We start from the raw sequence: 10,364 nt of genomic DNA, 5'->3' as shown, positions 1-10,364 counted from the left end.
GCAAAGTTTTAGGTAGTTTGTTAGTTGATCATATTTTAGAAATTTTAACATTTTTGAAACTAAGTGAAATAATTCAATTTAAATTAATTTGTGCCAATTTTATTTCCATATCCAGCTCTGTGTGCATAAAATATTGCAACTCTTTCAAAATATTCCTGTTATTATAATTGAAGATGCCCAGTCTGTGACTTCTAAAGAGTGACCACAGTTTTTACGTTGTTATAATCAATTATTGATTTGTTATGAACCATTATCATATTGTTTTAGGATTGCAATTTGTGGATGAGAAGTTCTGATTAATTTGTTTATACATTGTTTATATATTGTTTACAGGTGTATTATAGGACTCTAACCCTGATATTGCAGCGTTTTGAAAGGCTTTCAAATACATTAATGCAAGTATAGTGATTGACTCTTAACTGCTGTCTGAAATGGCATAGTAAGCACTCTGATCAAGGACAGCTAGGGATGGGCAACAAATCCTGGTCATGTAAGCAATGCCCACATACCATGAAAGAATAAAATAATTGTTGAACTCAGTAACTGGTTTGGGGAACATTCAGCAGAAGGCAGCAACCCTCAGCAGTTGCCCAATATGATTGTTTTTCATGTGTGTGAATGATAATGGGTCATCAAATTATTTTGACTGGGGTGGGGTAAGCTGGAAGAGAGCAGAGGCATTAGGTTTTGCATGATCCAGTCTTCATTGGTAACTACACTTTGAGCAGAAATTCATGTATCATCATTCATCAAGAAAGAAATTGAATGCAAAAATGGGTTATCCTTCAGTTATATAGGGCACTGGTGAGATGGTATCTGGGATCCTGCACTGTATTGGTCACCTTATTTAAAGAAGACTAAATGTGTTGGATTTAAATCAGAGACAATTTGCTAGACCAAAACCAGGAATGTGTTGGTTGTCTTATGAAGAATTTTTGGAGAAGCTCAGCTTGTATTGTTTAGATATTAAAGGTGTCAAGTGGTATGAAGAGTGAATATAAATATGGCATTGAGATCAAGAATCAGCCCTGATCATTTTGAATGGTGGAGCAGGCTGGACGGTTAAATAGACTCATTTCTATGTATCTGCCAAATTTGGAAGAATAAGAGCCAAAAAGTGGTGGAAGCAGAACCCCTGAATATGTTTTGACCAGAGGTGGATTATTAAGTAGGGGGTGAATGAATATTGGGTTGAGTGGAACATCAGATTTGAGGTTGCAATCAGATCAGCTGTGATTTTATTGAATGGAAAAGCAAGTTTGAGTGGCCTACTCTTCATTTGTATGCAAATGTCAGTCAGATACTCTGGTTAATTTTTTTTAATATTCCTTGTCTTAGCTCAGGAATACAAAGTTCATTTTAAACTAACTGCCTTGATGATTAGTTAATTCAACAAACAAAAAGCAAGAGTTGAACCTGATGTTTCTCTAATCAGTTTGGTTTGGTTTTGCATCATGCAAAGTTACTGAAGCATTTAAGGATGAAGACGCATGAGGTTTTTGGAAGCATATTAAGTATATGAGAACTGAAGCAAACTGCCAGCCAGAACTTCTTTTCAAGGGTTGCATTTTAGTTTTGCAGCAAAATAAGTTCTTTATCAATTGACTTCAAGTATTATTTGTCATCATAACATAATACCCATTTTCAACTGAGTGAAGGTTATTTAAAATTATAAAGGAATCTTGATCAATGGGCTGAGAAGTGGCAGATGGAAGTTTAATTTGAATAAATGTGAGGTATTGCATTTTGATAAAGCAAACAAGGATAGGTTTGAAAAATTAATGGTAGAACCCTGGGTCGTGTTGTCAAACAGAGACACCAAGGGGTTCAATTACATAGTTCTTTGAAAGTTGATTTAAGAAGGTTGCTCGGGCCATTGAGTATAGGAATTGGGATGTCATGTTGAGGTTATACAGGATATTGATGAGGCCTCTTTGGGAGTAGTGTGCGCAGTTCTGGTCACCCTCCTATAGGGTGGATATTAAATTGGAGAGGGCTCAGAAAAGATTTACTAGGATGTTGCTAGGAATGGAGGGTTTTGAGTTATAAGGGTAAGCTGGGATTGTTTTATTTTTTTAATGATGCATAGGAAGTTGAAGAGTGACCTTATAGAGATTTATAAAATTGTGAGGGGCATAGATAAGGTGAATAACAAAGGTCTTTTCTCTAATGTGGGTGAGTTCAAAACTAGATGAGAAGAGAATAATTTAAAAGGAACAAGAAGGGCAATGTTTTTCCACACTGTGGTTCGTGTGTGGAATGAACTGCCAGAGGAAGTGGTAGATGTATGTACAGTTATAACATTTACAAGACATTTGGATGAGTGCATGAATAAGAGAGAAAAACAAGATGCTGGAAAAGCTCAGCAGGTCTGGTAGCATTGGTGAAGAGAAATCAGAGTTAATGTTTTAGGTGCAACGACCCTTCCTCAGAACTGACAGGAGTTAGAAAAATGTTGGTTTATGTGAAGACAATAAGGTGGGGGCAGGAGGTAAGAAATAAATGATACATGGAGATAGAGCCCAAAGAGAGGGAGAAGGACAGTTGGACAAACAAAGGAATTGATAATGATCTGGGTAGGAGGATGAATAGCTGTTAATGGAAACTTAGTGGTTAACAGTGGGTAGTGTATAATGGCAGACTGTGATAGCAAGATCTGGAGTGTGGGGTAGGGGGCTAAGACATGGGGGCATTCAGGCCGTGAAGTTATTGAACTCAGTATTGAGGTCAGAGGGCTGTTGGTCGCCAACTGGAAAATGAGGGGCTGTTCTTCCAGCTTGTGCTGAACTTTACTGGAACACTGCAAACCAAGGACAATGATGTTGACTTGGGAACAAGGTGATGTGCTAAAGTGGCAGGTAACTGGAAGCTCAGTCTTTTTTTGTGGGCAGAATGTAGATGTTCTGCAAAGTTGTAACCCATTCTATGCTTTTTTTTCCCAATGTAGAGGAGACCACATTGTGAGCAGCGAATGCAGTTATCGCATAGCCTACCATTACATATTACCTATTGTTAGCAACAAACAGTCTCCATTAACACCTATTCACCCTTTGGAACACTCCTTTATCTGTCCAACTGTTTCCCCCCCCCCCCACTTTGGTCTTATCCCTGCCTATTATTCACTCCTTACACTCTGCCCCCACCCAATCTGCTTATAAACTGACATTTTTCTAATTAACATCAGTTCTGAGGAAGGGTCACTGGAGCCAAAAAACTAACTTTGATTTCTTTTCACAAATGCTGCCAGATCTGCTGAGTTTTTGTTTCTGTTTCTGATTTACAGTATCCACCGTTCTTTCAGTTTTTAACATGAATAGAAAAAGTTTGGATGGATATGGGCCAAGCACAGGCAGGTGAGCAGAGTTTAGTTTGGGATTACGGTTGACATGGACGAGTCGGACTGAAGGGTCTTTTGTGCTTTATGACTTTATAACTACATCTGCGTGTTTCCCATTTCTTGTTTCTGTCTAACTTCTCAGTATCAGTCTTCCACTTTGGCTTCCTCTATCTAAATCTTAACCACTATGTCGTTTACACATTTCTAATTCTCCGACATAGTTTCTCCTCTCCCTTCCTGTACACCTTGTCATATTTTTATTTTTCTGTTGCCTTTCAGAGAAAACAGGAAATGGCTTCAAAATTGCAACCTTTTGATAAATATGAAATTACGTGACCTTTCAAAGATAATTCAAAATGGATTAGTTTATAGTTGAAAATTGTATGGTGTGTATACACACTTTCGGACAGTACCTGGTAAGAAACTATGTAAGATACTTATCAGACTTCAGTTTTGTTTTATTTAAAAGGAATCCGCTACACACAAAAAAAATGACAATAGGAATAAATTAGACGTAGTTGATTTCAATATCAGGAATCACTTATCGGTGAGGATTTTTATGCACAATTTAAATGTCTCCATAGAAAATAAACATGTTTACTGATATTTAGGGTCATGGCAAACTTGAGAAAAGATTCAGGAAAATAAGTTTGCAGAGTGGAGTTGGCTGACTGCTGGGTCTTTCAAAAACCTAACCAAATAGTTATTTCCTGCACTGCCCATAGTCTTAATTAACAAATAAATTTTGTCAGAAGTATATTCTGGAATGAAGTAACAAGAAGTTGTGCAAATGCATAGATCTTAAAATCTGAAAGTACAGGAAGATAAGGCAAATGACATTTAGGGTTTTATATAGAAAGTATAAGTTGCAAAAACAAGGGGGTGATGTTGAATCTGATGCCTAGTCAGTAGTTGCATGTGTATTGTGAGAGATTTTGGGGACTGGGATTAATGATGGAAATTGGAGACAAGGCAAGGGTGCAGGGAATATTCATTTGTATAAACACTCACTTTATTAGGTTATATTTATGAAGAAAGTTTAAAATACAGAGTGGTTTTCAACATCTGGTTGAGGGAAAATAATGTAATTCTACACATGTTGCTCTCATTGATTGTTGGATTGATAACACGCTTGATAAGTAAAAACTCGCATTTGCACTTGTATAAGATTACTTTGGGATGTCCCGATGTTTGTTATACCTAGTGAAATATAGTCACAGTAATTGCTTACAATATGATAAAAGCCAAACCATCTGTTTTTGGGTATTGGGTGAATGGTTATTATTGGCCCCAATCCTGGGGAAAACTCTAAACAAAAAAACTGGAAGAGCTGTGGATGCAGGAAATCAAAAACAAATTGATGTAAAACCTCAGCAGGTTCGGCAGTATCTATGGAGAGAAGTCAAAGTTAATGTTTTGAGTCCAGTGACCCTTCTCCAGAACTGATGGTAGCTTGGAAGAGGTTGATGTTCATATGGTGGGGGTGGGGGAGGGAGAGGGAGATGGAGATGGATGGTGTAACCGATAGGTGGAGTTAGAGCCCAAAGAGACAGAAGAACCCTGGCCTGTTTCAAAATAGTGCACAGGCTCTTTTAAAGCCACTTGAAGGCATCCAGGACCTTTGAACCATGTTGAATCTGAAAGGCAGCACCTGCAATAGTAACAGCTTTCCAGATCAGGAGCTGTGTTTAACCATATGATGGGACAGAATTCGCTGGGAAAACTTGCACCAACCTATTTGGTTTCAACCACTAAACGTTGGATAGCGCTCCTACCTACGTTTGGTTTATAAATCTTGACAGTTACCAGGCTGAACCTAACCCCTTTAATAGAGCCTATTCCTAAAGAGAGAATACACAGTCTGTGAATTATTTAGTTACCTAGTACATGAATTTTTCTGTAATGTGTCATGGAGATGTTTGGGCTCAAAAGTGTAAAATGAATATTGTATATTTGTTTTAAAAAACAGATTTTTAAATATGGGTGTGCGGGGGGCTAGGAGAAGTAGTGACAGGCACGAATTACTTTGGGACATTAATTTTGGTACTTATCGCTGCTTAGAGATCCAGACTTCTTGAGTCAGATGTAGGTCGATCTAAACTTCATTATGCAATGAGCTGCACTTTGTATCTACATTGGGGAAACAAATGTCATGTATATTATATACATATTACCCTGGTTAATTTTGCACTGCTATTGCCCTGAGAAAGAAAAAGCATAATTATTGGTAAGTCGCAGTTTTCCAAGGAAGTGCTATTTGGGCAGCTCAGATGTCACCCATAATGTCGCCAACGCCAATGTGGTTACAAAGTATCACCAAGGAAAATTTCATTGAGAAAGCTCCTTGCTGCATCACCATTGTAAACTATTAGCAAGAAATAATATAGAATGTCATGGTATATTGTTCAGATCATTATTTTGAATCCAATCAAATTTCATATTTTCCATGACGATGACACTCAGGCAAGGAATCAAACAGTGTAGGTATCATCATCAGGAATAGGTGATACATCGAAAACAATTTAACCCTAGAGACATGAATGCTAACAGTCTGCATTTCAGATGCATAACCATATAAAATTTGATTTGAGTAAAATACAGTAAAGAGAAACAAAGCTTGGTGAAATAGGTAGGTTATAAATAGCATCTCAAAGTTAAGAGATAGATTGGTTTCACAAAAGATTACCAGAATGTGGGGATTAGAGCACATTGGCTCCCAGTCAAAGAGAAAAGCATATTAAGGAGTATTGTGGAGGGTGGTAGAACAGTTTTACAATGTCCTCATTACAACAAGGGTCTTTGAGCGATCACTTCATGCTGTTTATTGATGCCTGTGAACCTGGCAAAATCTGCATAATTCCCACATAGTGTCTGTCAGTGGGAATCATTCATAGTAATCATTGGAGGAGAAACTGTTCTGCTGTTACTTTCCCATTCAACACGGTGAGTTTACTGAGATTATTCTTCAGTGTGAGACTCTAAAGTAACTTCAGTTAGAAAATAATGATTGCAAATATTATCAATATGTTGTCATGTTCTTTTTTTAGATAACAAAATAAATTAAAAAGTGATATTTTATCAATTTGATCTTCTCAGGAACATTGTCAGTCAAAATAGATTTGATTTTTATTTAACTGAGGCAGAATGATAGCCAAAGTCTTTTTCTTAGGGTAGGGATGTCCAAAAGTTAAGGTGAGAGGAGAAAGATTTCAAAAAGACCTGAAGGCTAACTTTAATGCAGAGGGTGATTTGATAATGGAACGAGCTGTGGATGTAACGAAAGTAGGTACAATTACAACATTTAAAAGGCACTTGGATGAACAAGGAGGGCTGATGAAGGGATCCTGCCTGAAACGTCAATTTCCTGCTCCTCGGATGCTGCCTGACCTGCTGTGCTTTTCCAACACCATTTTAATCTTGACTCTGATCTCCAGCATCTACAGTTCTCACTTTCACCTAGTATTCATAACATGGACAAATAGGTTGAGGACAAATATATAAACTCTTCCAACATATGCCAATGGTAGACAGTAAAAGCAATGGAGAAGTGAGACACAGAAATTCAAATCTCAACTATATGATCCATAGCTCCAGACTACAATACGTATGTAAAAGTGCACGTTGCCACAGCAACTTGGACTCTTCAGGAACAGGTTGGCTGGATAGTCATGTGAATCAGCTTGGCTCAAACCGCATAGCATTCACTCCCTGTTCTAGCTGAGGTGGATCCAGGACTTGTCTCTTTTCTCTACCCATGTGAAGGGTGTGCCACTGGAGGTCAGACCAAACTTGAGCAGAGAACTCAAGAATATGCTGTTGCTTTTCTAGAAGTTACAAGAAATACTGAAATGAAGACATTAGAATAGAGACATTGTAACTATGAGAAAAGAATGAACAAGTTCGGGATTCTTTTCTCTGAAGAAGGTAATGCAGAGGTGACTTGATAGACATCTAAAATTAGTAATGGGTTTCATAAAATACATTGGACCACAGTGACAGTTGATCTGTCTTGATGCAGAATGTGATACATGCAGGGGGAAAGTAGCTATCACCTTTGACTAAATCATGAAATGGAGTAACATTGAGCTAACTCAGGACCGGATGCTTGTTTATGAGGCTTGAGTTCTCAGCACCTTGTATGGTTGTGAAACAGCTGTCAAGAAAGGAAGCTCAACTTCCATCTTTGCTATGTATGTCACATATTTTGGGTATTTTGTGGAAGAACAAAATCATAAATGTAACAATCTTCTCAAAGGTAGTGGTGACTTTGGTGGATTGGACACATTTGCAGGATGGAAGGTAGGTATATATCCAAGGATTCTCTCTACGCTGAGGCAGAAGTGCATCCAGAATGTCCAAAGTTGTGTTTCAAGATTGCTTACCAGTGTGACATGAAGGTCTTAAAGCATGAATGCTTGAACCTGGGTGACAACAGCTGATGATAGGAAAGTGATGATATCATCATCATCATTGATCACCAGCAAATGTATGTGACATGAAGCTTTCAGCCCTCCCCCATTGTTAATGGTTTTGGACTGCTGCATGCCCCATGCTTGTACACAGGGACCAATGCTGATGACCTTACAGGATAAGCTATATGAGATTCACTACTTGCAGGTCAGGTCAAAACTAGAAGCCAAAATTTCACAAAGTCATCAATAAGTCCAATCTTCACTTCAAGGAGATTTTATTACTAACAAGGTGTTAAGAATATGGAACACGTTACTATATGGAGTATTAATTTAAAGGGAAGCTAGATATGTAAGTAAGGAAGGATTTATTGTGATTTGGATCAAGGATAACCAGTAGATGTATTTAGATTTCCAGAAACATTCAATAGCTGTCACATCAGAAGTTTTTTTTTATTCCTTCATGGGATTAGGGTGTCACTGGCTATGTCAGCATTTATTGCCCATCCTTAATTGCCTAGAGGGTAGTTGATTGTCACCCACATTGCAGTGAATCTAAAGTCACATGTAGACCAGACTAAGTGGATTCATGGTCATCATTAGAATCTTAATTCCAGATATTTATTGAATTCAAATTCCACTATCTGCTGTGGCTTGATTCCAACCCGGGCCCCCAGAACATTACTTGGGTTTCTGGATTAACAGTACAGTGATAACTCCAGTAGACCATTGCCTCCACCTATTGTGGGAGATAAGAATTTGTGGTAAAATATTGATACAGAAAGAAGATTGGCCAGTTCACAGGAAACCAAAAATAGGCATATATGGTTCACTTTCTGGTTGGGAAGATGGAATGAGTAGTGCCTCAGGTATCAGTGCTGTGTCCTCATCTTTTTGCAATTTATTTAATAATTTGAATGAAAGTTCTAAGGATAGATATTTAATCAACGTGTTCAGAGATGATATGGAGGTGCTGTTGTTGGACTGGGGTGGACAAAGTTAAAAATCACACAACACCTGGTTATAGCCCAACAGGTTTATTTGGAAGCACCAGCTTTCGGAGTGCAGCTCCTTCATCAGGTAACTAGTGGGGCAGGATCATAAGTCACAGAATTTATAGCAAAAGATCACAGTGTCATGCAATTAAAACAATATATTGAACAAACCTAACAAGACTTAGCAGCAATCTAGGATTATCCAAAGATGTTAAGATGCATTTCCATGGCAGGTTGGATTTCAATCCAGATCTGGCCCAGAAGTAGAGATATTACCACTCCATCACAAGAACCCAGAGGGACTAAAATTATGGTTGCCAAATTAGTTAGAACATAGAACATAGAACAATACAGCACAGAACAGGCCCTTCGGCCCACGATGTTGTGCCGAACTTTTATCCTAGATTAAGCACCCATCCATGTACCTATCCAAATGCCGCTTAAAGGTCGCCAATGATTCTGACTCTACCACTCCCACGGGCAGCGCATTCCATGCCCCCACCACTCTCTGGGTAAAGAACCCACCCCTGACATCTCCCCTATACCTTCCACCCTTCACCTTAAATTTATGTCCCCTTGTAACACTCTGTTGTATCCGGGGGAAAAGTTTCTGACTGTCTACTCTATCTATTCCTCTGATCATCTTATAAACCTCTATCAAGTCACCCCTCATCCTTCGCCGTTCCAACGAGAAAAGGCTGAGAACTCTCAACCTATCCTCGTACAACCTACTCTCCATTCCAGGCAACAGCCTGGTAAATCTTCTCTGCACCCTCTCCAAAGCTTCCACATCTTTCCTAAAGTGAGGCAACCAGAACTGCACACAGTACTCCAACTGTGGCCTAACCAAAGTCCTGTACAGCTGCAACATCACTTCACGACTCTTGAATTCAATCCCTCTGCTAATGAACGATAATACTCCATAGGCCTTCTTACAAACTCTATCCACCTGAGTGGCAACCTTCAAAGATCTATGTACATAGACCCCAAGATCCCTCTGTTCCTCCACCTGACCAAGAACCCTACCATTAACCCTGTATTCCGCATTCTTATTTGTTCTTCCAAAATGGACAACCTCACACTTGGCAGGGTTGAACTCCATCTGCCACTCCTCAGCCCAGCTCTGCATCATATCTAAGTCCCTCTGCAGCTGACAACAGCCCTCCTCACTGTCCACAACTCCACCTATCTTTGTATCATCTGCAAATTTACTGACCCACCCTTCGACTCCCTCATCTAAGTCATTAATAAAAATTACAAACAGCAGAGGACCCAGAACTGATCCCTGAGGAACTCCACTTGTAACTGGACTCCATGCTGAATATTTACCATCTACCACCACTCTCTGACTTCGACCGGTTAGCCAGTTTTCTATCCAATTGGCCAAATTTCCCTCTATCCCATGCCTCCTGACTTTCCGCATAAGCCTACCATGGGGAACCTTATCAAATGCCTTACTAAAATCCATGTACACTACATCCACTGCTCTACCCTCATCCACATGCTTGGTCACCTCCTCGAAGAATTCAATAAGACTTGTAAGGCAAGACCTACCCTTCACAAATCTGTGCTGGCTGTCCCTAATCAAGCAGTGTCTTTCCAGATACTCGTAAATCCTATCCC

The sequence above is a fragment of the Chiloscyllium punctatum genome, chromosome 37 (genome assembly GCF_047496795.1).
Source record: "Chiloscyllium punctatum isolate Juve2018m chromosome 37, sChiPun1.3, whole genome shotgun sequence".
In the NCBI taxonomy this organism is placed as follows: Eukaryota; Metazoa; Chordata; class Chondrichthyes; order Orectolobiformes; family Hemiscylliidae; genus Chiloscyllium; species Chiloscyllium punctatum.
The sequence above is the reverse complement of the archived record's forward strand: the minus strand, read 5'-3'. Positions refer to the sequence as shown.